This window comes from Miniopterus schreibersii (assembly GCF_964146895.1).
Source record: "Miniopterus schreibersii genome assembly, chromosome: 19".
NCBI classification, from domain to species: domain Eukaryota; kingdom Metazoa; phylum Chordata; class Mammalia; order Chiroptera; family Miniopteridae; genus Miniopterus; species Miniopterus schreibersii.
In genome coordinates, this window is record NC_138119.1 from 26,199,566 (window position 1) to 26,224,622 (window position 25,057).

Here is a 25,057-nt window from a genome sequence, read left to right on the forward strand (position 1 = left end):
TTTCTTTCTCCTCTGTGCAAGGAAAGCTAAAGATCGGCAGTGGCTGCCACACACACACACACACACACACACACACACACACACACACACACACACATCCTGCTGCTCTTCCCACTCCCCCGCCTCCCCGCCACCTCCGCACCCTTTGAAGAAAGGACCTTAGATAAGGGAGCCTGGGCAGTGTTTGGAAGCACCCTCCTCCTCAGAGCCTGGGCAGATGCCAACCTGGCTTCCAAAGTAGGTGGTAATACTACCGAGCATTTCTGAAGATGCTGAGATCTGCAACCATTACCAAATTTAACCAAATGTCAGGAAAACGAGAGAAGACTATGTGCAGGAAGGCAGGCAGTCTGACTCTGGATTCTTGGGCTATCGCTCCCTACGTCAGAATGAGAACAGCAGGGTTAAGCGCATACCTCTTGTGTGCTGAACACACAGTCGTTTAATCTCTAAGGTGGCATGCCCCTTGAGTTGTGTTTCCAGGACTGTGGATGAGTCTCACTGAGCCAGTCAGGGTTAATAACTGAGATTTGCATGGAACTTTACAGCTTCCAAAATACTTTAATAAATATTAGTATTTACATGCCACTTATCTATAAGGTCACTAATCTTGTTTTAATTTTTTCACATGAGTATACTGAAGATGAGAGCAATTAAATAACTTGCCCAAGATCCCATAGCCAACAAGAGGCAGTCCTTTTCTTCTGAGTCTAAGTCCTGTACAGTTCTCACTCCATCTGCCTGCCTCGTCCCCTTCTGTACTCACTGAAGTCTTTTTGTGTCCTGATATTCAGGGCTAAGAGTTCTAAGATCCTAGAAAGGGCTACAGGGAGTTGGCCCTTTGTAGGCTCCTGAAAGCATATCCTCCCCACATTCACCAGGAGAGGAGTATTATATCCCATCCTTCTTTATTTTAGGGTACAGCTCCCAACGTCCTGGACATAAGAAGAGTTTGCTCCTCTGTTGCTCCCGAGATGTCAGGCCTCTCCAAACCAATGGGAGATGGCCAGATGTGTGAGCCTACTCTTGGGAGCAAAAGCACTGAGCCCATGCATCCGCCAGGGCATGTGGAAAGTGACTGAGGCATCTCTGGCCACTGTGAATGTTGAACACATTGTTTTATAACCTGCCCCACTGGCCCCATTCTGTCCCCCACCTCCGGAGCTGCCTATCTAACTAATCTGGGGTGATGGAATGCCATTTCTTTTCCTCATTACCCTAAATTAAATATCATTAGGAAGGTTGGTGCTCTGCCTAAAACAAACAAGTCACCTAACACATTCCAGAGACAAATTTAAATTATTTTATGATAATCTGTCCCTTTGGAATACCCAAGTCATCGCTGCAGGAATGACTAAGAACTGACACAACAAGAAACTCACCTGAAGCCCCAAGCCAACCTGCAGACCAGGTGTAAAGCCTGCTGTGGGAGGGAGGCTACAGTGAGAGCATCTGGGGGAATGTGTCATCCCGAGGCGCAGAGGCGCAGGGTGGTAGTCGGTTCAGCATTTGCGAGCTCTGACTCAGAGCAGAGCATGCTGCATTGTGGGGACAGACCCAGCTGCGGACTGGAAGGCTTCCCAAGGCAGAGTCACCCAACAGGCCCGGGGAGCTCGTAAATCCTCATCGGGGTGTGATTACTATTGCCAACCCAAGCCCTCACTGAGCACAAATGCCTTGCTGAGATTCCCAGGCGAGGACGTGTGGGGACACGACTTGTCTAGAAGAGGGTATGGGAGAGCCTCTAGACTGGAGGCCCATCTTTCCTGCCCACAGGAATGGAGGCGGCTTAGTCCAGGGAGGGGAGGGCGGGGGCTATGATGGGGTTACAGGGGCAAGGACCAGAGGAGGACGGGTGGCTACCCACCCCTCCCCTGGGAAGTCATGCCTACCATTCCTTGGCACCACAGAAGTGGGCTAAACAGCCCTGCCTGTGCCTGCCGGTCTGCTGGCTAACCTAAGAGGTCCCATGAGGGTGATTAGAACTGGAAGATTCTGCTTCTCTGGTCAGCAGCGCTGAGCAGTGACTGTGAAGGGCCCTGCCTCTGTTTTGGAAGCAACCAGGCCAGAGATGCAAGGAAAAGAAGGGGCAGTTCCCCTAGGAGCTGTTGTGGTAACGAGAGAGTTCTGGGTCCAAGACCCAGGAGGTGGGTTTTTAGGAGTAGGCTGAGGAGGTGCTCTGGGAGCTAGAGGGCCCATAAGTCCCTCCCACTCCTACATGCTGCGATTCAGGGTATAGGAGGGGCTGGATACACGCATCGGGACTATGCAAACAGTAAGCAACAGGAAAAGCAGCGAAGGGGTCAAACCTCAGCTTTTTGCCCTGCGCATGATCTTTATGGGCTGAGGTCCATGGCCAGGCCCTGGACCACTGACAGCAGGGCTGAAGGCTGGACATAGCAGACACGGGGTGTGGGTGTGAGAAGACAGGTGATTCTCTCCAAAACGTCAGACAGCTGGTTACAGAGTAGATTGGAAGGAAAAAAACTCTATAAAAAGAACCCCCTTTTTGAATGAAATGGTACCATTTGCGACGGCATGGATGGACGTATAGGGTACTATGCTCAGTGACGTCAGTCAGTGAGAGAAAGACAAACACCATATGATTTCACTTATATGTGGAAGCTAAAGAAAAAATAAGTGAACAAAAAAACTGAAACAGATTCATAGACACAGAGAGCAAACCGGTGGCTGCCAGATGGGAGGGGAGTTGGGGGACTGGGAAAAAGGGGTGAAGGGATAAAGAAGTCCAGATTGGCAGTTACAGAACACTCACAGGGATGTAAAGTACAGCATAGGGAATATAGTCAATAATATTGTAATAACTGTGTATGGTGCCAGGTGGGTACTGGAAATATCACGGGGAGCATTTTGTAAAGTATATGATTGTCTAACCACTATGCCGTACACCTGAAACCAGTACAAAATAATATTGAATGTAAACTGTAAGTAAAAAAACAAACAAACCCTTTTTTAACCTGCAACTAAAAATCTCTTCCCTCCTAGGGAGCGAGTCTCTGCTTTTGTTTCAGTTGAGAAGTGAACTTCCTGAAGGTTGAGATGATTCGGGTGTTCCTTCTGGAAAGGTAGCTGGTGTGAGAGAGCAGTGGGTGCAGAGGATTCGGGGCTGAGTTGGGACTCACTGCCTTGTCCACGGAGATTTAGGCAGCCCAGGAGGAGACTGGATAAACACAGCAGGAAGATATGTCTGCCTTCTGTGGGCCGGAATCCTGAGAAAGGTTCCTCCAGGCAAACCCTCAGGCAGTTGCCCTGTGGACGGTCTGAAATGCTTCTATAACTGCTCCGTAAATTTTCCACAGGAGAATCATTTGCAGGCTAAGCTAGGGAAGGGGAGAGGTCTGATGTTCTAAAGCTAAGCAGATTCAGGCAGGGCATGGAAAGTTTTCTAGAAAAGGGGATTTCAAATCTTCTTGGCTGAGGAAGGGGAGCTCTCTTCTTCTGTTTCAGGCATGATCTGCAAATGCATCTCCGTGTGTGCTCCCCTCGCCCGCAGCAGTGGTGGTGCAGCTTTTAAACAGCCAAGTTGGTTGAATCTCCTTTGCTGGATCAGAGTGAGCTGAGGGCCTTGACTGAGCTCCTCCTGCCCAAGAAGGCTGGGTAGTACGTTGAAAAGTATCCGCATTCTGTTGCCAGCAAGAGCTGGATTCGAGTCCTGCCTGAGTAGCTTATTAGTCATGTCTCCTTGAGTAAGTTGCTTGACCTCTACGATTCCACAAGATCCTTAATTATAAAATGGGGACAATCACTCCACAGGGTTGGACTGAAAATTAAATGGGGCAATATATACACTGGGCTGAAAGTAGCTCTAGTTATTTCATTTCTGTGTATGTCAGAAACAGAGCTTGAGATGGAGATGGATTACGGAATTAGATGAACAGATGTGCCCCATTCGGGGCCTTAACTTGTGCTTTCCTCTAATAGGATGCTTTCTGGGGGTGAACCAAGCTAAACCCAGGGTGCCCATCCAAGATGGTAGACTCTTACTCAAAATTCCTCCATGCCTGGGACAGGCAGAGGACACATGAGCCACGTAACCCATGCCGCACCACTGCCTTTGGTAGCCAGGGCTGCCCCTGGGGACTCCCACTTAAGCCCAGGCTCTGCGGCTGTGCCTGAACAACACAACACAAACATAGCATGAAGGCCCAGGGGTGGTGCCCTGGCCCTTGGTGTGTCTCCTTGGCATTGATGATATGGGCTGAGGAACAAAAAATAATTTCCAAAGGGGAAATGTTAGTTAAGATCACATGAAGAAACTTCCAGTAGGTAGACTTTCATTTTTCTTCTCACTTTTCAGTATTATTTGTGTGTTCTTGTATGAGAATGTGTCTGTCAGGGCATAAATGTGTCAAACAAGAAAGAGGAATCATTAGTCATGGGTTCCAGCTTCAGCTCTTATTAACCAAGAGAGACCTTGGGCAAATCAATCCTTTAATCTTGTTGAGCCTCAATGATATCATCTATAAAATGGGGAGCCTAATGCCTGTCTCAAAGGGTTGTGGTGAGGATCAAATAAAATAATAAATGTAAAAGCCTTTAGTGAACTGGGGGCAAACACAATGAAATGTCAAGTGTTCGCTGGCCATCTGCTTGAAGCATTTATAATTATTGGGTTGAATTCCTAGGCTATCTAATGATATCTTGACATCTGCACCTGCCTCTCCTTCTCTGCTCATTCAATTCCTACCTCACGCCTCCATCAGGTCAAAAGAATTGGGACACTGTTCACTCCAATGTGCCCGGTGCAGGCCAGTTGTTCCTGAGTGGTCATTAAGGGCTCTTAGGGACAGAAGTCATGATAAAAATTTGCTGGTGTGCCCTAGCCGGTTTGGCTCAGCGGTTAGATCATTGGCCCGTGGACTGAAGGATCTCAAGTTGGATTCAGGTCAAGGGCACATGTGGGAGACAATCAATTGATGTGTCCCTCTCAGATCGATGTTTCTCGCTTTCCCTGTGTCTCTCCCTTCCACTCTCTCTGAAAAGCAATGGAAAAAATACCCTTGGGTGAGGAATAGATAATAATAATAATAATAAGTAAATAAAATTTGATGGTGTGAATGTGGGGAGCCTTGCCCTGTTTGCTTTGCAAACGCTCTCAAGGCTCACGTTGCTCTGGCCTTTCTCTCAACAAGAGCAACACAGGCAGATAAGAGATCCATGGGGCATGGAAACGATGCCGACTGCCAGGGCCTCCAAGTTGCCCCACAGTTTCCATGCAGTGCAGTACTTGACTGTGACAGGAAAGAAATGATAGTTTCTAGGGTTCCCCCTCTTCGCTTGTCCTCAGACCCTGCCCTCTAAACACTGCAAAGCGGGAGAGCCAGAGCGGGGGCGCTTCCCAGCCACTGTCTGAATGAAAGCTTCCTGTCGCCTGCTCCTCTTGCTTTGCTCATAAGCGACCTTGTCCTATCAATTTTGCTTTATTAAAAAAAAAATTAAAACCATTTTCTAACTATAAACTAATACACACTTATTGTAGGACATTTGGGAAATAAAGGAAGTGGTAAAGAAATAAAAAAAGGAGCCATCCATCATTTCCCTGCTGTTACATCTTGGATGTATTTCCTTTCAGTGTCCTCACGGCCACAGAATGTGGGTGATGTGTGAATAGTTTCGTGTGTATTTTCACTTACTGCTATGACATGAAAAATTTCCCATAATGCTCAATTCCTCGGAAAAACATGGATTTTCACAGCTACATAGTTCCATTATTCGATGAATCATAAGTTATTTAACGGATTCCCTATTGTTCAACATTTGAGCTGTCTTTATTTTTTTCCATTAAAAATAACAATGCTATTAATATCCTTGTAAATAAGTGTCTGTGTCTCCGATTATTTCCTTAATATAAGTTACTAGAAATAGAACTACTGGGTCAAAAGAGTAGGAACATTTTAAAAATTCTTGGTGTACGGCGCTAAATTGCCCTCGAGAAAATGTGTGCCAGTTGACTTCCCGCTAATAGCGCAGAACAGTGCTCCCTTCAGCACACCCCCGCCAGCGCTGCGGAGCGGCTCTGTTTTCATCTTTGCTGTTTTAACACGTGAAAGCGGGTTTGCTTTATTTCTGTGTCGCTATCCCACCCTGTCATTCCAGGCCTAGTGCTCATCTGTTTACTACTTGTTTGCTTATTGCTTACGCCCTGCCTACTTCCAAACAGTGGTTCCAACTATGTAACAGGCCCTTAGAGACAGTAATTTTCCCCCTTTGTAGCTTCTGTGGCTGGCACAGGGGGCTTCACACATTCGATATTTGATGCATGTGTGGAGGTTGTTTTTGGACCGTATAGAGTTGTTTACTGACAGGAGAGAGCATTCTCTCTTCTTCTGATTGGATTTATTATGCCCCCTTCCCCCAACTCCCATTGCTCTTACATTTAATCTTAAATGCATATAATTATTTAGTAGTTTTGGAGGAGGGAAAAAACCAAAACAAGTGAAACAAACAAAAAACCCTCTGTCTCCTCAACTGGATTATCAGTCCCTTGAGGACAGGGGATGTACCCTTCATTTCTCTTAGAAGAAATGAGTGCAGCATTGAGCACATGTGGACTTTTAAGTTTTCATTCATTAACTTCCTCATTTAACAAGCATTTCTGAATCATATGTCAGCCACTGCCCTCAATGCTGAAGAAACTAGCTCACACTCTGACAGAAGGAGTGAGGGACGGGGGCATGCAGAATACCATGAGAACATTAAGGAGGGACCTCAAGCCCTCGGGATTGGAGAAATCAAGGAGGGCTTCCTGAAGAAGGTAGTGGCTGACAGGAGCTAGCCCATAAATAATGTAGCTGAGGGTTGCATGTTTCCGGACGAGAGAGCAGCATCTACAAGGTTTTAGTAGAAAAATAAAGTATGATGTTTGGAGGAATTTACTACTCGAGAAAATGTGTGTTTAACATATCCAGAGAGGAAGAGAGAAAATGCAGACGATGGAGCCGGAGAGGTAGGCCAGGGTCACCAGGTATACAGTGAGAATAAAAGCGACCACTTTCACCAGTCAGCGTGTGTAGAGGCAATCCCTCTAGCATCAGTACCCAGCTCCCACAAGCTCTGCAGCCCACCAGCTTGAGTGAAGGAAGTCAAGATCCTTGCAGGAAATCAAAGTTATTTTCAGGGTCTTTTCCACCAAGTATTTAGGGGACTCGGGAGTACTTCCATGTTTCAATGAATCAATCTAGGTTATCACTTGCTACCATGTAAGCCAGCTGTAATTCTGCAGCCCCAGGACTTAATGCTTTAACAAGGATGTCAACACAGGGCTGGGATATTTCTCCTATCAATGGCACAGATACCTAGCAGTTTACTGAGCTTCCTATGTTGCAATTGGAGCATCACTGCTGCATCTGAAGATGGGAGATTATTGCCACTGCTCTAGCAAAGTGTGAAGGAAAATGCTCTTACTGGCTACCGTTCAAATAAGGTTTCTGCAGCAAGGCTGCTTGACACCATCTCAACTTCCTCACAGGCCCCCTTTCTTCCAGGAGCCACATGTGCTGCCAAAGTGACCAGGTGATACAAGTTCCAGGGTTTGACACAAATTCCACGGTGAGCCCAGAACACCATTCCCCTCGAGCACTTTGGCCCAAATGCTGGATTTGAGTCAATGGCCAGATGCCTTCTTCTCTATGATGACTTAGTTCTCAAGCCTAAGTTATTATCATATCTCCCTCAGAGCCACCCCAGTCCATCAAAAGACTGACATCCAACCTAGAACAAGGTTCAGACTGTTTCTCACAGGCTGCACTGTTCAACTTCTGTGTAAATCAGTGGATGTAAATGGATACACAGAAAGAAGGGAGTTGCCTGACTGTTCTTCTCAAAGTTATCTGAACACCATCTCCTGCTCAGACGACACACCTGGTTTTGTTGAAGTACTTGGATTTTATTCTGTAGATAAAGTGGATCCAATAAAGTTTTTATGGAGTATATTAGTATACTAATTGCACTATACCAATTAATGATTAATATTCATAATATACAAAGAGCTTTCAGAAACTGATTAGAGAAGACAAACCTAGTAGGTATGGGTAAATGATATTAAATGTGCAATTCATAAAAGAGAAAATCTAAATGTCCAATAAATATATTTAAAAGATGCTAATGAAAAAGTAACAATATAATAATATCACTTTACACCCTTCAGATTGGTAAAAATTAATATGAATGGTAACACCTACTATTGGTGAAAATGAAGAGGAAAGGAGCTGCTCATACATTGCTAGCTAAAATGTGAACTTTTATTGCAATCTGGCAAAGACTATAAAAGCTTAATAAATATGCTCTTCAACCCAGCAATCCCACTACTAGGAATTTAGCCTAGAAATAAAAGCACCACACAAAGGATACATGTACAAAGGTAATTACTACTGCATTATTTTGTGGTTGGAAAAACACTGAAAACAAAGAGAACACCTATCATTAGGGGGATGACTGAATAAATTGTAGTGTGCACATACCATGGGGAATTATGTAGGCATTTATTTATATTAATTTTTTTAAGAGAGAGGAAGGGAGAGGGAGAGAGAGAGAGAAATATCAATGTGAGAGCAAAACACAGATCCATTGCCTCCCACACATGCCCTGACGGGGGATCAAACCAGCAACCCGGGCTTGTGCCCTGACTGGAAATAGAGCCCGCAACCCTTCAGTGAACCGGACCATGCTCTGGCCAACTGAGCCACACTGGCCAGGGCAATTATGAAGCCATTTAAAAATATAAGTTAGGTCTATACTAATTGACTTGCAAGTGTTTCCATGAAGGGTGATTAAGTGGGAATGGCTGTATGCAGAGTTGTAGATGTACTCTGATCTGATTTTCAGAAAATAAAGACATCTACTAACAGCAAAACAAAATCCTGGAACCGTGTGTGTGTGTGTGTGTGTGTGTGTGTGTGTGTGTGTGTGTGTGTGTGTGTGTGTGTGTGTGTGTGTGTGTGTGTTTCCCATCCTGGCTTGCAGATAGGAGTGGCCAATGAGATATAAGTGAAAGTTTTGGATAGAGCAGTGAAATTCTGTTGCTCCTTGCCCTCCCCTTTTCCTATCTGAAGTAAGAATACAGTAGCTGGCACATGGACAGTCATTTTTATGGCTTTGGGGATATCACAGTGCAAAGATTGCAAAGCAGACAGTTTGAAGGAAGCTGCCTCCCTGGTCGCTTTGTGGAGCCCTGGACTTCAAACACACAAGAGTAAACCCTCCAGTGATTAACCTTCTGTGCTTGGGTCACTATTATGAGCAGCCAAACATAATATATGATTACATGGGCATGAAGCAAAAGTGTGAAAGTATACATTCCAATTTCTTAGCATTGAGTATCTGGGCTGGGCTGGGAGTGTAGGCAGTAGAGACAGGAGAGAAGGTGTGGAAAAAAATTTACAGTAAAGGTGCCTCATATTCAAAATGAAATAGCATTATGATACTATCCCATTTGTTTACAATTATATATTCACTCTTTCCAGGCCCGCTTTGTTCCTACTTAAGATGATTCCTCCCTTAGGGCCATCCTGTGGCATCTGGATCCCAAGAGGGGACAAGGTTTAGACCCCTTTCTTGTAAGATTGATCCACATAAAAAGGTGCCCAAAAGGATGATCATTAAAGTCAGCGGAGGGCCCCAGCCAGGTAGCTAGTTGGTTAGAGCGTCATCCTGGTCCTGACACGCCAAGGTTGCGCATTCAACCCCCGGTGGGGCACGTGTAAGAATCAACCAACGAGCGCATAAATCAGTGGGGACAATCTCTCTCTCTCTCTCCCTAGAAAATCAATTTACAAAAAGTTGATAGAGGAATGGGGTATTTCAGGGTAGTGAGATTTCAGGTAATAATTTCTTTCTTCCTTATATTCATATGATTGTTTTCATTTTTATATTGATCTTGTATTATTTATATAATCAGGAAAAAGACAACATAGCTATTTGTACTGTGAAACAAAAAAAAAATAGCAAAAAAAAAAAAATTGGAGTGAGGAAAGGTCAATTAGGAGGGCATTTTAATAATCCAGGTAAGAAATGATGAGGGGTTGCATGCAGGTAATGACAATGGAGATGGAGAGATGTAGAAAAATTTAAAAAATAGTAGGGCGGTAGAGTCAATATAATGTAGAGGTGGAATCACTGTAACGTAGTGATTAGTGGGAAGCGGATGAGAAAGCAAGTGTTCGAGCTTAAACAAGTGGATGGAGGGGCCTGCCACCCCCAGGAAGAGGAACACAGAAGGAAAAGCATCTGTGAAGTGAAGGACATGGAACATCTTTAAAATATTGACGTGCTGGCTCCCCTCCAAATCAGAGGCTCTGGGCACATATTGCAGGTGATTCTGAGGCACAGCCAGAGCCGAGGAACACCGGTGAAGACCCCAGCGTGGGGCTGAGGCCCAGAGGACAGAGGGCCAGGGAGCTTGCGACTAAGAAAACATGCTCAGAGAAGAAAGCAAAGCTAAAGAGAGTATGTCCCGGAAATCAACAGAGGAGGAAGTTTCTGGTACTTAGCTCTGGGCTTGGTGCACAGTTGGTGCTCAATAAATATCTATTGACTCAATGACAGAAGGAAGGAAGGGACAAGGGTGCCAAATATTGCTGAGGAGTCAAGAAAGAGAAGGTCCTAAAGTGTCCATTGCATTCAGCATCACAGTTTACCTTTAATTTAACCCTTGTGGGGTCATGTCTGTTGAGCGGTGGAGGGCAAAGTGCGATGGGTTGACAACTGCATGGATGATGACAAGCCATTATATCAAAAATCTTGGTTTTGTCTTAGAAATCACTTTTATAAAACATTTTGTGATATTAAAAAATGCTCACATATATGATTCTGATCCTGGTATAAATTAGAGGCATAAAGAGCTGATTTAAGAGCTTGTGTTCTGGAGCCAGGCTTCCCGGGACTGAATCTGGACTGTGCCACTGACTCGATGTGCACCTGTGGTAAGTCCCTCCCTGGGTCACGGTGAGCCTGGGACACAGGAACACTCAGTAAAATGTCCGCTATTAAATGCAGACGTAGATATAGACACGTGGAAACCCCAAGATGAGTGGCGAGATTATAAAGCTCTTATGTAAAAATATCCTGTAATGAACATGTACTACTTTAATAATTAGTGAAACATGTAAAATGGATACTTAACACAAAAATAAGCTTTGCTCTCAAAGGAAAGCTTAAGAAAAGGGAACAGCTGGAGGGTATAGGATGGATGTTTCACGTGCTCATGATGGGACAGCCATGTGCCTGTTCTTGGCTTTTGGGAAAGAGCCTGAAAGGAGTTGAGGGTGAGAATGGAGGCAACGGCGGGTCTGAGGGGGAGAAGGGCAGGGACCATGAGTGCGGTTTGAGGAATTAGCCTTGGACAGGACACGTCTCCCTGTGACTGGGGAGGAAAGAGGAGGCGAGTAGGTATAAATGCAATAATTTGAAGGTGCGGAGACAGGAGGTTGAGGGAGTTCATGGCTATTACTGAACCCAGCTCGGCTGTCTTCTGAGCAGGGCCCCGCCATAGGGGGTGTCGGAGGAAACCGACACACAGAGACACTGCCAGTGGCAGCAAGCACCTGGCGCTGGACGTGACTCTGCCATGGCCCTGACCTGCGTCACCTCCAGTGTAGCAGATGTATCCACTGTTTTGTCCCATAGTCTGGCGCCCTCGTGGCTTGTTCTGGATCCTTGACTGAGTTGCTTTCCACATGAATTCCACTCCTCCCTCTTATTTACAGAAATCCTACTAAGTCGGCAAGGCCCAGCTCACGTTTGTTTATTTACTTATTTAGATATTAACTCATCCAGTTGGTCTCTCAGAACCCCATGGCTTCTGGGTTCAGAAACTGGCAAAAGCGCCATCTACGCCTTTTCTCTTTGATACCCCTGCTGTTTGATCGTGAGTCATTTCAGGACAGGGGCTTGCCTTGAAGTCTGACTTCCTGATGATTTTTGATTGGGGGCCAGTATTATATTCAGTCTGTGTATGAGTATACATGTGCTTCCTTTACTTCTGTTATTAGGGATTTAATTTACTGGAGGGGAAGCACCTGTAATCCCTGTTTGGAAAAATGTCCATTTAATGACAATTCTCCCGGATGTGACCCACTTGACAGTAAAAGTTCCAATGGAACCAGGTCTCACTATGGCCCAGTTCATGTGTAGATACAATCAGACATTTGGCTGGCTGGTTGGAAATGACTGGGTTCTCCAGAGAGCTTAGCTCCCACCATACCCATTCTCTGATTTTATCAAGATCTCCAGTGCTTCCACCCCTCCATTTATTTTTTAAACCTATTCAGCACACCTCTTGGCATATTTTTCTTCTACATCCTGCCCGAAACGCATGGCATATCCTCTGGCATTCTTAGCATCCAAGATCCCTGATTTCCCCGTCGTATTTTCTTAATAGATCATCAGCCTTGGATCAATCCAGCCATCTCACCCGCTTCTATGTGGGCTCTACTGAGCCCTTCACCAAGGTCTAAGACTTTGTTCCAACACGGCCAGCAGGGATTAGAGGGGCTAAGGAAGGATTTAGCCCTGATGTCACTGGTGGTAATCAGTGGGACTACAGGACCTAGGACTGGCCCCAGTGCAGCCAGAACATTGGGAGCAAATATGTGATTAAGCAAATATGTAATATAATGAAGATAATGAAAGCCATTTTTCTCACTGTTAGTGAAGGAAGCTACAAATATAGAAAGGGGAAAGCTAAAATAAACCCTGTGATGTTAGATTGCAAGGGGAGGTACTGGTGAAAACCCATGGTTTTCAACAGGTAGATATGGACATAGATACAGATGTGCACGTGCACATACAGGGGTGGGCAAAAGTAGGTTTACAGTAGTTCGTATGGAAAACAATCCAATCATCAATAAATAGTACAAGAATAAACTGTTTCGTGTACTCACAACTGTACCCCTACTTTTGTCAACCCCTGAATATACATATGTACATAAATATATCCGAGCTCTGTCCACCCAAAGCACAGGGGCCTAGAAGCAATGAATGACACCCCAGTAGCGACGAGCACACTGATTACTCAGATCCTGGCTTATGAATATCACCTTCCACTAAAAGAAATCAAGGCTCCTTGGAGAAATGATTTCAGAGCAAAGGCAGGAAAGTATAAGATGAGCCTAGAGCCTGTTACCAAAAGTGACAAAGTACTCAAAAGAACGATGGAGACATACCAAAAAGGATACAGGCGATAACTTGAAGGGATTCCTACTGGCCAAACGTGGGACAGTTTGAAGGTCAAAAAAATAATAGTAATAGATTATAATTCATTGAATAAAATTAAAATCTATGAGTCCATACAATTGACTTCAACTGAAAATTAACAACTTGTGGGGCTTATAACATATGTAGAAATAATTAAATGTATTACAACGATACCACAAAAGCCAGAAAGGGGATAAATATAAGTACATTATTGTATGTTTCTTAACTTATACTTAAAATGATATAAATATTATAATCTTATTTCAAGATAAACCTGTGATAAGTTATGGATGCATATAATTTCCAGACCAAGCATTACAATTATCAAGCAAAAGTGAATAGCTAAAATGCCAATAGAGAAAGTAAAATGGAGCACTAAAAATTTTTTTTTTCTTAATGCAAAAGAAAGCAGGAAAGGAGGTAAAAAGGAACAGAGAACACATGGGACAAATTGAAAATAAATAGCAAGACTTAAATCCGGCTGCATCAATAATTATACAAAATATAAATGGTTTAAACACTATAATGAAAAGGCAGGCTAAACAGGATGATATGCAGAAAGGTGTGCTGATCTAGGAAGGTCTCACTATGACTGTGACAATTGAGCAAATAATTGAAAGAAAGGGGAGAAATACATGCAGATAACTGGGGTCAGAGTGATCCAAGACAGAGGGAAGAGATGTGCAAGACTGAACCTGACCATTTTAGAAAAGAGAACTGATTAGCAGATGCTTCTCAGAGGTGAGGCTGCCTGGATTCTCAATGGCTGAAATTTCCAAAAATAGAGTTTTGCAGGAATATCCCATAGAACATGACTAGTTCAGATTCTCAACTATGCCTTTTCTGAGCTTATTTTTTCTCTATATTCTACCAGAAGCCCCATTTGAAAAAGCTGCCCAGCCAAGCCTTCAAAGTTTATGGTGATGATGACCAGAGTCATGGAATAAGAGATTGGAAGACATATTAAAGGTCATCCTGCTCCAACCTCACACCCATGGCAAGGATGACAGATGAGCTGAAGTTGCATCCAATGGAAATGACTTCACACCTCCCAGGGCCAACTTTTCAATTGATGGAAGGCTAGATCTATTAGAAAGTTCCTTCTTCTGTGGGGCACAAAGGTGCCTCATGGTAGTTGAATATTTTTTGGCATCTAAGCAACCCTGATGTCTTACCACATCCAGTGAATGAGCCACAGAGTATAAGAGTTTCAACATGACCATAAGTTTCTTGGCTTTCATCACCTTCACAGGGCCTGTCAAATGGTTTAGGTTTCAGGACTTAAACCCTTGGCCTTTACTAAACCTTCCCAATATCTTCTGTCAAGAGGCTTCCTGGACTTTTGAAGGGAAAGTAAACCAAATGGGCGTTTGTTTCCCATCAGTGAAAGCAAAGTGCTTGCAGGGGCCAGCTGGTCTATTTTTGTCTGTGGGTCGTGGGTGGCTGCCAAGAATGAGCAGAGGTGTTTGTCTGTGGTAAAGACCAGTGACAGGGGTTGGTGGAGGTGGTTACTGATGTAGGAGAAGGAAGGTTCATGAACAGGATTCAGAACCTGGGGGCCCTGTTGAGATGGTTCTAGCTCTACCTTCAAGCTCAGGCCTTGCATTCTCCTTCTCACTCGCACCCTCAAATCTGTGGGCTGAGGACTGAGAAGGGATTCATTCCTCTCCTAACAGGAAGTAGATATCAAGCCTTTGGTTGCTCCATGTCTTGTAGTAGCCTTGTCTTACTGTATAATGCTCTGATTGTTGGTACCCCGAGTCCAAAGTGTCCCCTCCCCAATCCTCACTAACGGGACTGGGCACTACTTTGACTGGATGCAAAAAAAGGCCGGGGTGGGAGGACATAACCATCTGAGGTAGCACGAAATGTCAAAGAGTCAATTTCATCCAAGGACTTGGGGACTGGCTCAGATTCAAAGACTGAGTGTAGTGTGTAGAAAAACCAATTCCACTGGCCCAAAGCTCTGGGATGTCAGTCATGAATTTAGGACCAGGTAGAGCTGGGGTTAAATGAAAGCAGTTTGAGAACAAGCCAATGCAGGGTCCTTGGTTATTTTAACATTTGCATTTTCTTTGGGCCTATTTGTATTCAATAGATAAGTGAGTGTGAATTGAGGGTGACTTTTTGAAAAATAGAGACTTTAAAATATAGGTTAAAATACAGATTTCTGGACCCTGCTCTTAGAAATTCTGACTCAGTGAGTCTGAGGGGGACCCAGAAGCTGTCTTTTGCAAGCTTCCCAGATGACTCTGGCTTGTGTGTATTTGGTGGGACTGGATTACCTCCCTGCCCAGGGAACTGTCTGGGCTGCTTGTGGGGAGTAACTGAGCTTATGTTAAAGACTGCTTAACATAGTGCCTGGTACTCAGTGATTGCTCCATAAAAGTCAATTGTTATTCTTATTATCTCTGGTTCAAATTGTATGATATGCCTGAATTGTATGACTCACTGGACCGTGCAATCATATCCCTTGAAGACAGTGGAATTGGTTCAACCTCCTACCACCACTAATCCCTGGCCTCTCTCCTCCTCCAGGCACCTTCCTGTTTGGCCCCACTGGGTTCTCACTTGGTGCCAGCCTGGCTTCCCTGGGTTTGCTTTCTATTCTGCTGGCAAGATCCGGAGCAGGTGTAATCCTCTGATGAGAAAAGCTCTCCTCCGCTGGTTGAGAGGAGTTGGGCTTCCTACTCAGTGTTTTGGTGGTTTGTTTCCATTCCTTTGTGGTTGTGTTTATGATTGTGGTACAACTACTTGGAATTGAAATGTAGTTTCTTTGGAGACTAGGGTATTCTGTAGGCACAGTGTGAAATTCCTTGCACTGGGAGGGTCCCCAGAATGTAATACAATATGCTCTGCTGGCTCTAGAACTACCCAGGAGTCTCTGTTATAACTAGAACTAGGATAAATGCGGGATTCACTACTTTGTTCATTTATTCAGCTCATGTTTACAGCACTTTTAATGTGCTAAATGCTATACTAACACTGGGGAGGGAAAGAGGGCCCCACCGTTCCAGCCTAGATCCTCTGTGTTCCTCTCCAGTTCTTCGATCACAACACTGCCAAGTGGGTGATTAGTTATATTTGAGGTATCTGTGCTGTGCCCTTCCATGAAATGCATTAAAAGCAAAAAGGCAGATCCATGGACCTGCTAAGTAGAATGACCAGGAGATTTATCCAAATCAGGATACTTTTGAGAGTGGAAAGGGATTCTATTGATAATTATACAGAATAGAAGGTATAAACCAGAACTACCCCAGGCAAATGAGAACATATGACTAGACCAGCAATTTTCAACCAGTGTGCCGAAAGGATTTTTAAAACATGTGGTATCTGTTTTACTAGGGCACTAACCTCTTTTCCCTTAGATAGTCAAATAAAAAAAGGTCAATAGCCAACACAACAATAGCAGTCCATTGTGAATGAATTAAAATTATACCAATTTTTTTGTCAGATTGGCAAAAAATATATTTTTTTGGTGTGCAGCAGAATTTTAGTAATTAGTTTATGTGCCTGCCATGAGATGAGAAAGTTAGAAAATCTCTGGACTATACTACTGATAAAGAATGGTCTCTGGGGAAGATTTTTAGGTGAAAGGAGCAAGATGTATAACAACATGCCTAGCATGATTCCATTTGTGTGTGTGTTTTAGGAAAAAAATACATTCTCGTAGCTACATATGCATGAATGCTTTTTTATTAGACTATCTAAGGAGCTGATCAGTCGAATCTTAGAAAGAGAACAACTCCAACACTAGGTACTTAGATTCATTTTATATTCTACACTACGCACTCACGTTACTTTTATAATAAAAACACAGAGTTGACCCATTACATATATTACCTTCATAATAAAATTTCAAATTCAAATAAAGTCACGGAAAGTCAAACACATTTTAATTAGGAGTTTGCGCCCAATCTTCCTCCGGTTCTTGGGTCAGTTTCCTCACCAGTCTCTCCCCTCTCAGCCCCAGCCTCATATTCTCACATACTACTGAGTCTGAATCTCAATCATTGCAATAGGAGGTGATGGAAAAACAAAATAGAGTAAATAAATAGACACATCAATATCACATGGGATAAAAATCCCTCCAGGTTTCCAATGGGGACAATTATAAAAGTAGAGGCTCAATTTTCCAGAGAAGGGTCTCTTTAGAGCTGCAAATTCTCTACTCAGATTGGAGGGAACAGGTGCCCTTTGGTAGAAAATATTTCTCCTCTATATCCAAAATCTACTGCAGGACAGTAAATTGCTCTTCCCACTCCTTTTTCCTTCTACAGTGGAAAAGGAGCACATTTTAAAGCTTTCCTCCTCTAGATGATAAGTTCCTTCCAAGAAGTGAAGGGTTGAATTTTAGGTCATTTGTCCACCCACTTCCTGAGAAAAGGTCATTTCCTCAGTCCTGATTGTGGACCCTGCCTGAGAGCAAGGGGGAAGGACAGTTCTTTGGCTTGGTGCTTCGGTCAAATGGCCCAAGTCTGTCTGAAGACGTATTGCTTTCCAAGGATTTTTGTCACCCTGAAAATTCTCTTGGGGAAAAGGAGGGACCAAAACAACCGGTTCAAAAGATTGAGAGGGTGTCGGTAGTTTGTTCCCTGAACAACTTTTTAATAAAAAGAATCCTTGTCAGACTCATTATGTTCCTCCCCTTTCCCTACTGCTCATGACCACTTACTTAGCTTTTCTGGCCTTGGAGAGCTTTCCTTCAGAGTGAGGGGGCAGGAGATGGGGGACAAATAACACTAGTCAGTGGCTAAACTGGGGTTTGACCAAGTCTGTCTGCCTCAGAAGCCTGTGAGATCTCCACATGCCTTCTCCTTATGGGAATTCAGCACCCGCTTCAGGCAGGGCTCTTCTCAGCTCTAAATACCCCTGCTCCTTTCCCCCTCGAGACTGTTCTCTGGTCATGCCCCACCCACATCCTTCCCACTCCTACTCCCCATCTTTCTAGGTGTGGGGGAGAAAAAAATATTCCTCTGCCCTTCAAGGTTCCTTCAGGTGGTCCAACTAAGTTGACATGAGATAGATTAACCTGAGAAAATAATCCAATTTAATTATACGTATGTACGTATGGGAAACCCACATACACAAGAGGTTCAGGACAGAGAGTTAAAATGAGGTATGTTTGGCATTCTGAGCTAAAGATGAGGTAAGGTGCCTTGGGACTTCAGAGAGGAAAGTCATTGTACTTAGATAAGAAGAGCAGATTTTCAGTAATTAGAAGTTTGCCCTGTCATATAGATAGGTCAAAAAGGTCATCTCTGATAATCTCTGATTATGAGCAAGACCCCTAATTTACTTACTTACTTACTTACTTATTTTTTATTTATTTATTTATTTATTTATTTATTTATTTATTTATTTATTTATTTATTTATTTTTAATATATCTTTATTGATTTCAGAGAGAGGAAAGGCGAGGGAGAGAGAGACAGAAACATCAATGATGAGAGAGTCATTGATCAAGCCCACAACCCGGGCATGTGCCCTGACCGGGAATCGAACCCTGATCACCTGGATCCTAGGTCGACGCTCAACTGCTGAGCCACGCCCGGTTGGGCAAGACCCCTAATTTAAATTCTTCTAGATAGTTAAAGGGGAGGGAGAGGGTGCAGAAGTTTCTCTTGAGCCCACAGGGTCTCAGTTGCCTTGGCTTAAAATAATCTTCATTCCACAGAGGCACTTCTTGGGGTGACTCATTCTGAACCCCTACACAGAGTACCCTTCTAGTCCTATCTCTTTCATGAAGATTTTCCTGAGCCCTGATGTTATACCAAAAAGATTCTAGATTAAAAGGCTTCTTTAAAACCAGTGTGCAAAGGATTATTATCATCATCGATAATAAAATCATTGACTTTAGCTGTGGGGCATATTCAAGCTTCAGGCTTGGCTCAGTGGCAGCCTGTGGTGGGCGGTGGATGCAATGGATTCTCCAGGCTGCTTTTCCAAACTGTGACCTATAGCAGCAGGGGAGGTACTGATGGCCTGGAGAGCCAAGGAGCCCTCTGGCTCAGGGTGAAAGCTAAGCCAACTGGAACCAGCATGATGGCAGGAGGGACAGGAAGGGAGAAAGCAGGCTGCAGTTTGCACATCAAATACAAGCTGTTTTGCCTCAAATACAAAGGATCCTAAGAGGAAATCAGTTCTTCCTGCTGTATACCCGATGCCACCGAAACAACCCTTGGTCACTCTCTCTCAGAGTAAGGCAAGGTACAGTTGGTCTCGGGATAGAATCTGGATGTTCATTCAACCAGCTCCTCTGCCCAGGGCATTCTGGCCATCATTGCCCAGACCCAGGGGCTCCCATTTCCAGCCGAGTTAGTAGGAAGAGGATCTGGGCTTGAGTCAGAAAACCATAAAATGTTAAGAGGTGGAAGGAACTAAGGGGAAATCTAACACCCTCTGATAAGGTGAATGAGGCCAGAGGGATTTCAGAAGTGGTTCCCAAATGCCAATCCTGATACGTCAGTCTTCTGAAAAACGAAGAAAATAAGGGCAAAGTTGTGAGTTTAAAAAATAAACGAAATGTATTTAATTTAAAAAGACATGCCCTTTATTCTGACATGATGGTCTTTCCCTGTTTGTAATGTGAAAATGCTTTTTCTTTTATAAAATGATGTTGATAGTAGATGGCAGGTGATTTTTAATGCTCTTGAAAAGAAAGTAAAGGAAAAGAAAGTAGTTGAAATTCCAATGTTTAGATACCCCAGGGTTAGGCTGCTCACTGATGGCCGTGGACATCTAGCCAGGGAGGAGCTGAGTTGGAATTTCTATTAGTCATTGCTCTTCTAAGTCACAGAGATATTTATGTATGACTTGGGGAAATGACTTTACATCCCAAGCTACAGATTTGGCATCTGTAAAATGAAGAATAAAATCTGCCTTGTGTCACAAAGTAACCATGAGGCTAAAACAAGATAATAGAGAAGGAACTTTGAGAAGTAAAATGTTTGTTCTTGAGACTCCAGCTGTGTGGATTGTTTTGAAGACTATTATTAGTTTCCTAGGGCTGCAAGAACAAAGTACCACAAACCAGTGGCTTAAAACAAGAGAATTTATTCTTTCACAGTTCTGGAGGTGAAATCAAGGTGCCGGCAGGGTCATGCTCCTCCCTGAAGCCTCTAAGAGACAATCTGTCCTTGCCTCTTCCAGCTTCCGGTGGTTCCAGGCTTCCTTGGCTCCTGACAGCATAACTCCTCTCTCTGCTTCTGTCTTCCCATGACTGTCTTCACGTTGCCGGTCTCTGTCTCTTCACATGGCGTTCTTTTCAGAAGAAAACCAGTCATATTGGATGAGGGGCCCACCTTACTCCAGTATTACACCATCTCGACATGATATCATCTCCAAAGACCCTATTTCCAAATAAAGGAATGTTCTGAAGCACTGAGGATTAGGACTTCAGGGTATCTTGTTTGGGGAAATAATTCAGCCCATAACGAAGACCATCTAGGTAAATTTTAAGTTCCATTTTAAGTAGCACCAGCTGCCCTGACTTTAAGGAAAGCAAACATCACTCTTCCCCACCTTCCAAGAAGAAACCCCGTGAAGGGAGAAACAAAGGGAAATAGGAAGAGTTCTGGAGGGAAATAAAAGCAGCTGGTTAATCAACAAACGGAATCCTTGGCTCCTGAGAAGAGAAGCACATAGGGCGGCAGTGACCAAAGTTTGAAAGCAAATTCCAATTTGCAGCTCCCTCTTGGAGAGCTCTTAGCTGGAGTGCAGCTCCCCCAGAGCCATCTGCACTGCCCAGGGAAAGGTGAAGGAACCACAACTTCCTCAGTCAACAGGCTTGGGCCTGAGCAATATTTATTCACGGAGGGTGTGGGCTGGGCTCTGCTCTGCCCAAACCATGGATACACAGTGGCAGGCGCACTGCTCTGCAGTCTGGCCGTTCCAGGTCTTGCAGTCAGTTGAATCACCACCAGATTCCTCCTTCCTAGCTGCAGGTCTCTACTGCCTTCGCAGAGAGCTTTTCTGTCCTTTATTCTGACTCAAGGTCAAAGGCAGCTGTGTTCAGTTCTCTCAAGGACTGGGCCAAAGGAGGACTTGGTCACAGCAGCAATTGGGAAGAACCCACTCAGATCTTGAGAACCCACTCTCCATGAAGTTTGTGGGCCCTGAAACATGTTTCCTAAGAAAGACTGGGCTGCGTTATGGCTTTCACTAGCCCTTGGCACTTTTGCCTTTGTGGGCCCTTCTACCATAAGATATATTAAAAATTATACTTTATATAATTGATATAAAGGTGAGTATAATCCAGGCTGGATTCATTATTATATATCCATTATTGTCACATTCCTTTTTCTAGTTAAAAAAAATTTAAAATTACAGGTGTGGTGTGTGTTTTTTGGCTCCTAAAATAAGGGCCCTCAGCACTGTGCCTACTGTGCCTGTAGATAAGTCAGCTGTTATATTTTTAGGTATGTGGGTGTGGGGTACAGTGAGGCGCGTGTATTAGATCTATAAGCTTATTTAAAATCAATACAGTCTGGACATCGGGGAATGACCAAGGTGACCTTTGGAGACCCACATAAGCTAAAGAAACAAGGTTTAAGGTATCAAGCTGTTTCTCCTTATAGTTAGATGCTCCCTTTCCTCCTATGGGCCTATATGTGTGTGTGTGTGTATACATATACATATACATATACATATACATATACATATACATATACATATACATATACATATACATATACATATACATATACATATACAATCTCCATGTGGAAAGTACATCCACCTTGTCAATGACTCCCTGATGTCTAACTTCAGTATCTGGACAGCTTGCTCCACCTCAGGACAAAAATGTGGAGGAGCATGCACAGACAGGGTAATGGGAAGGGGAGAAGGCCAGGAGGAAATACCTGGAGCACTTATCCAAACAGGGGCCCAGGGCCTGACATTATTGTTTATCAACAAAAATCCTTCTTTGCTAGGGGTCCCCCCCAAAACACTATTTTCCTCTAGGACCAGAACTATTTATGGTTGAGCACAATGTATTTCATCAAACCTGGCACTCACCTACCTTCTCCTCCATTGAGAAAAGTGGCACCAATTTTGCTGAGTCTAAGGAAGCATTCATTAGACTCACTTGAGTTGGCAAACTTTCTGCAAAGGGCCAGGCAGTACGCATTTTAGGCCTGCAGGTTTTTGTTGCAACTATTTAATTCTGCTATTATAGTACAAAAGCAGCCATGGATAACCTGTAAACAAATGAGCATGGCTGTGTTACAATAAAACTTTATTCACAAAAACAGATGGAGGGCTGGATTTGGTCTGCGGGTTGTAGTTTGCCGATCTCTAGACTAACCTATCTTTCATTTGCTGACTATATCCTGTTTCTTCCGATGTGATATGTGCTGTGTTAAGGACATTATCAGACCTTGTGATATTTAAGTTTTCCGGTTTTTATTTCTTGTTTCTTCAAAGACCTCAAAGGCCCTGTTTTCTTCTGTATCTTCTATGAGGCCTAACACAGTGATAAGCTGGGCATACTTTGTTTTCTCATATTTATCTACTTCCAAGTTTTATGCCTTAAAAGTCAATGGGGGGAGGGCACTAGTTAAGTCACCAAAATCTACCCATTTGTATTTGGTTTTCAATCACCTTTCCTTCCAGGCCTCTGCTTTCCTCATGGAGCAACCTTCAGCTCTTGCCTGCAAGGCCCACCCTACAGAGCTTTGCTGGCTGTTAATTATAGACACCACTCATCAGTCAACAAATATTTACTGAGCACCTACCAATATACCCTAGACTATGCTGGTAAATATGAAAATTTCCAAAAATAAAGATGCAATCTCTAATCTAAATGTTTATGAACTGTGGTAGACTTTAGCAACTCCTCCCCAGATCCCCAATAACCATACCTCCCACTACTCAAACCCTTTCGAAGTCCTTTTCTATACTGACTGTGGGGTTGCTTATGTGACTTCCTTGGCCAATAAGACATTAACAAACATGAAGCAAGTGGAGAAGTGTGTGCACATTGGGGCTCTATTTCTTGAAATGTTCCCTTTTGGAACTCAGCTACCATGCTGTAAGGAAGCCCAGGATAGCCTGCTGGAGAGGAGGCCCCGTGGAGAGGCCCTGGTGCATGAGACACTGCATGGAGAGAGGGGCCAGCTGTTCTCATCTCCTCAGCTGAGGTATCAGGCACATGAATGAAGCCCTCTTGGATCCTCCCATCACAGTCAAGCCTATAGGTAACCACAACTGCATGAGATAAGATATCTGATGCCAACCAGCTGAAGACCTACCCAAAAGACCCCAGCCCATATGGTAGAGTTGTGAGTAAACAGTCACTTTAAGTCACTCAGTTTGGGGGTGGTTTGTAATGTAACAATAATTGATAGACATACACACACACAGAATCCAACCAAGAAGCCACACAAGGCCATACCTGCTGGATCAGACTTGTACCAGCAATACAAAGCCCAAAGATGAGGGCAGGCCAGGCTGGAACAAAACCACTGAGCAAGTCCTCTAGGCCTGAATGACAGATACGATTTGAGTATGTGGAAAAGAGCAACCTAAGGAAAGAAACAGCCAGAGCAAAGGCTGATCTCTCTGGACTATATGACTTTAAAAGAGGATTCTGAGGGCTAAACTGTCCCTAAGGACTGGCTCTAATGATGGACTTCCAGGAAAGTGATGCAAGGAAACATTTTGGTATTTGGCTGAGGCACCCTCTCATTTCTCTCAGAATATACATGTGGTTGGCAACCTACTCCACTTACTATAGAGTCAGCCCTGATACAAATAATTATCATTTTTTAGAAAACTCTTAAGGCTAAATCCCTTGACTCTAGTAGGGGATTCTCTCTTAGATGGAATAGCCAGGAACAGTTGGTCTATACCTTCTAGTTTATAAAATGGCCAAATTATTATTTCTCCTGGTCCATCTTATTTACTAATGGGACTTGGTTTCCTGTTGTTTACCTATGCACTACATGATCTCTGAAGGCTAATTGCTTTTCTACCATCGACTGAGATCCAGAGCTGGACAATTACCATGCTATACTGCAGTGGACTGTTCACTTCTCTGCAATTCCCATTAGTGCGCAAGATCCTCAGAAGGCAAAGGTTTCTGTTTTACATCACATCTCCAATGCTCACACAGTGGCCGAATACAGTTAAGTGTTCAATGACTGTGTAAGGAATTAATGAGAAACCCAGAAATACGACCACCACAAAACCAGGCAAATTGGAGTGGAAGGCATACTAGGCATAAAACATCACTAACATTTATTGGTACAACTCTAGTCCAGATTCTGTGCTAACCAGTTTATGAAACTTTTGTTCTCTTTTTGTTTAGCAAGTTTCATTTACGTTTGGAGAAGTTATTTTCCACAGAGCTGGAATTCAACTAGGTTCTTCTGTTCCCAAGTCCATGCTCACTTTCTAGCTCTCCTGGATACTGAATACTACCTGACTGCTCCTATTTGAGGGGTTGCCAAATAAAGGCAGGAGATGGAGGGGAGACCGATAAGGGGCCTCCCTTAGAGAACCTCTGCTTGGACCTCAGGAAAGAACTTATCCCTGAGCTTGCTGGGAAGGATTAGGTGTCCAGAAGAGGTGCTCAGTCTTTGCAGACCTTTTTATGGGCCTAAGCAGGGAGAACTTGGCACCCAGCCTGTGGTGGGAATAATAAGGATGAGTCCCTCCCAGGCTGCTCTTTTAAGCCAAGTTACTGTTCTTTGGAAGGACTGACAGGCAGGAGAGGGAGCCAGACCTGCCCAGTCATAGGGTGGGGTATTACCATTTGACCTTATTGCTCCAAAGTTTCATGATTAAGACTAAGAGCTAGGGGTGGGGCACGGGCTTGGCATTGGGGATGAGGTACACGA

General features: G+C 43.9%; 1 protein-coding gene across 2 annotated transcripts in view; it reads right to left on the reverse strand.

Moving 5' to 3' along the window:
• DTL (denticleless E3 ubiquitin protein ligase homolog) overlaps positions 1-25,057 on the reverse strand; it is a 127,463-nt gene that overhangs the window by 37,109 nt on the left and 65,297 nt on the right. Inside the window, exon 16 of one of the 2 annotated variants that reach the window (XM_081122000.1) lies at positions 4,510-4,994. The exons of the other annotated variant lie outside the window; for it this stretch is intronic. The gene's annotated coding sequence lies outside the window, so the exon portion shown is untranslated. Of the gene's footprint in view, positions 1-4,509; positions 4,995-25,057 lie in introns of those variants that run through there. 2 annotated transcript variants of the gene reach the window in all.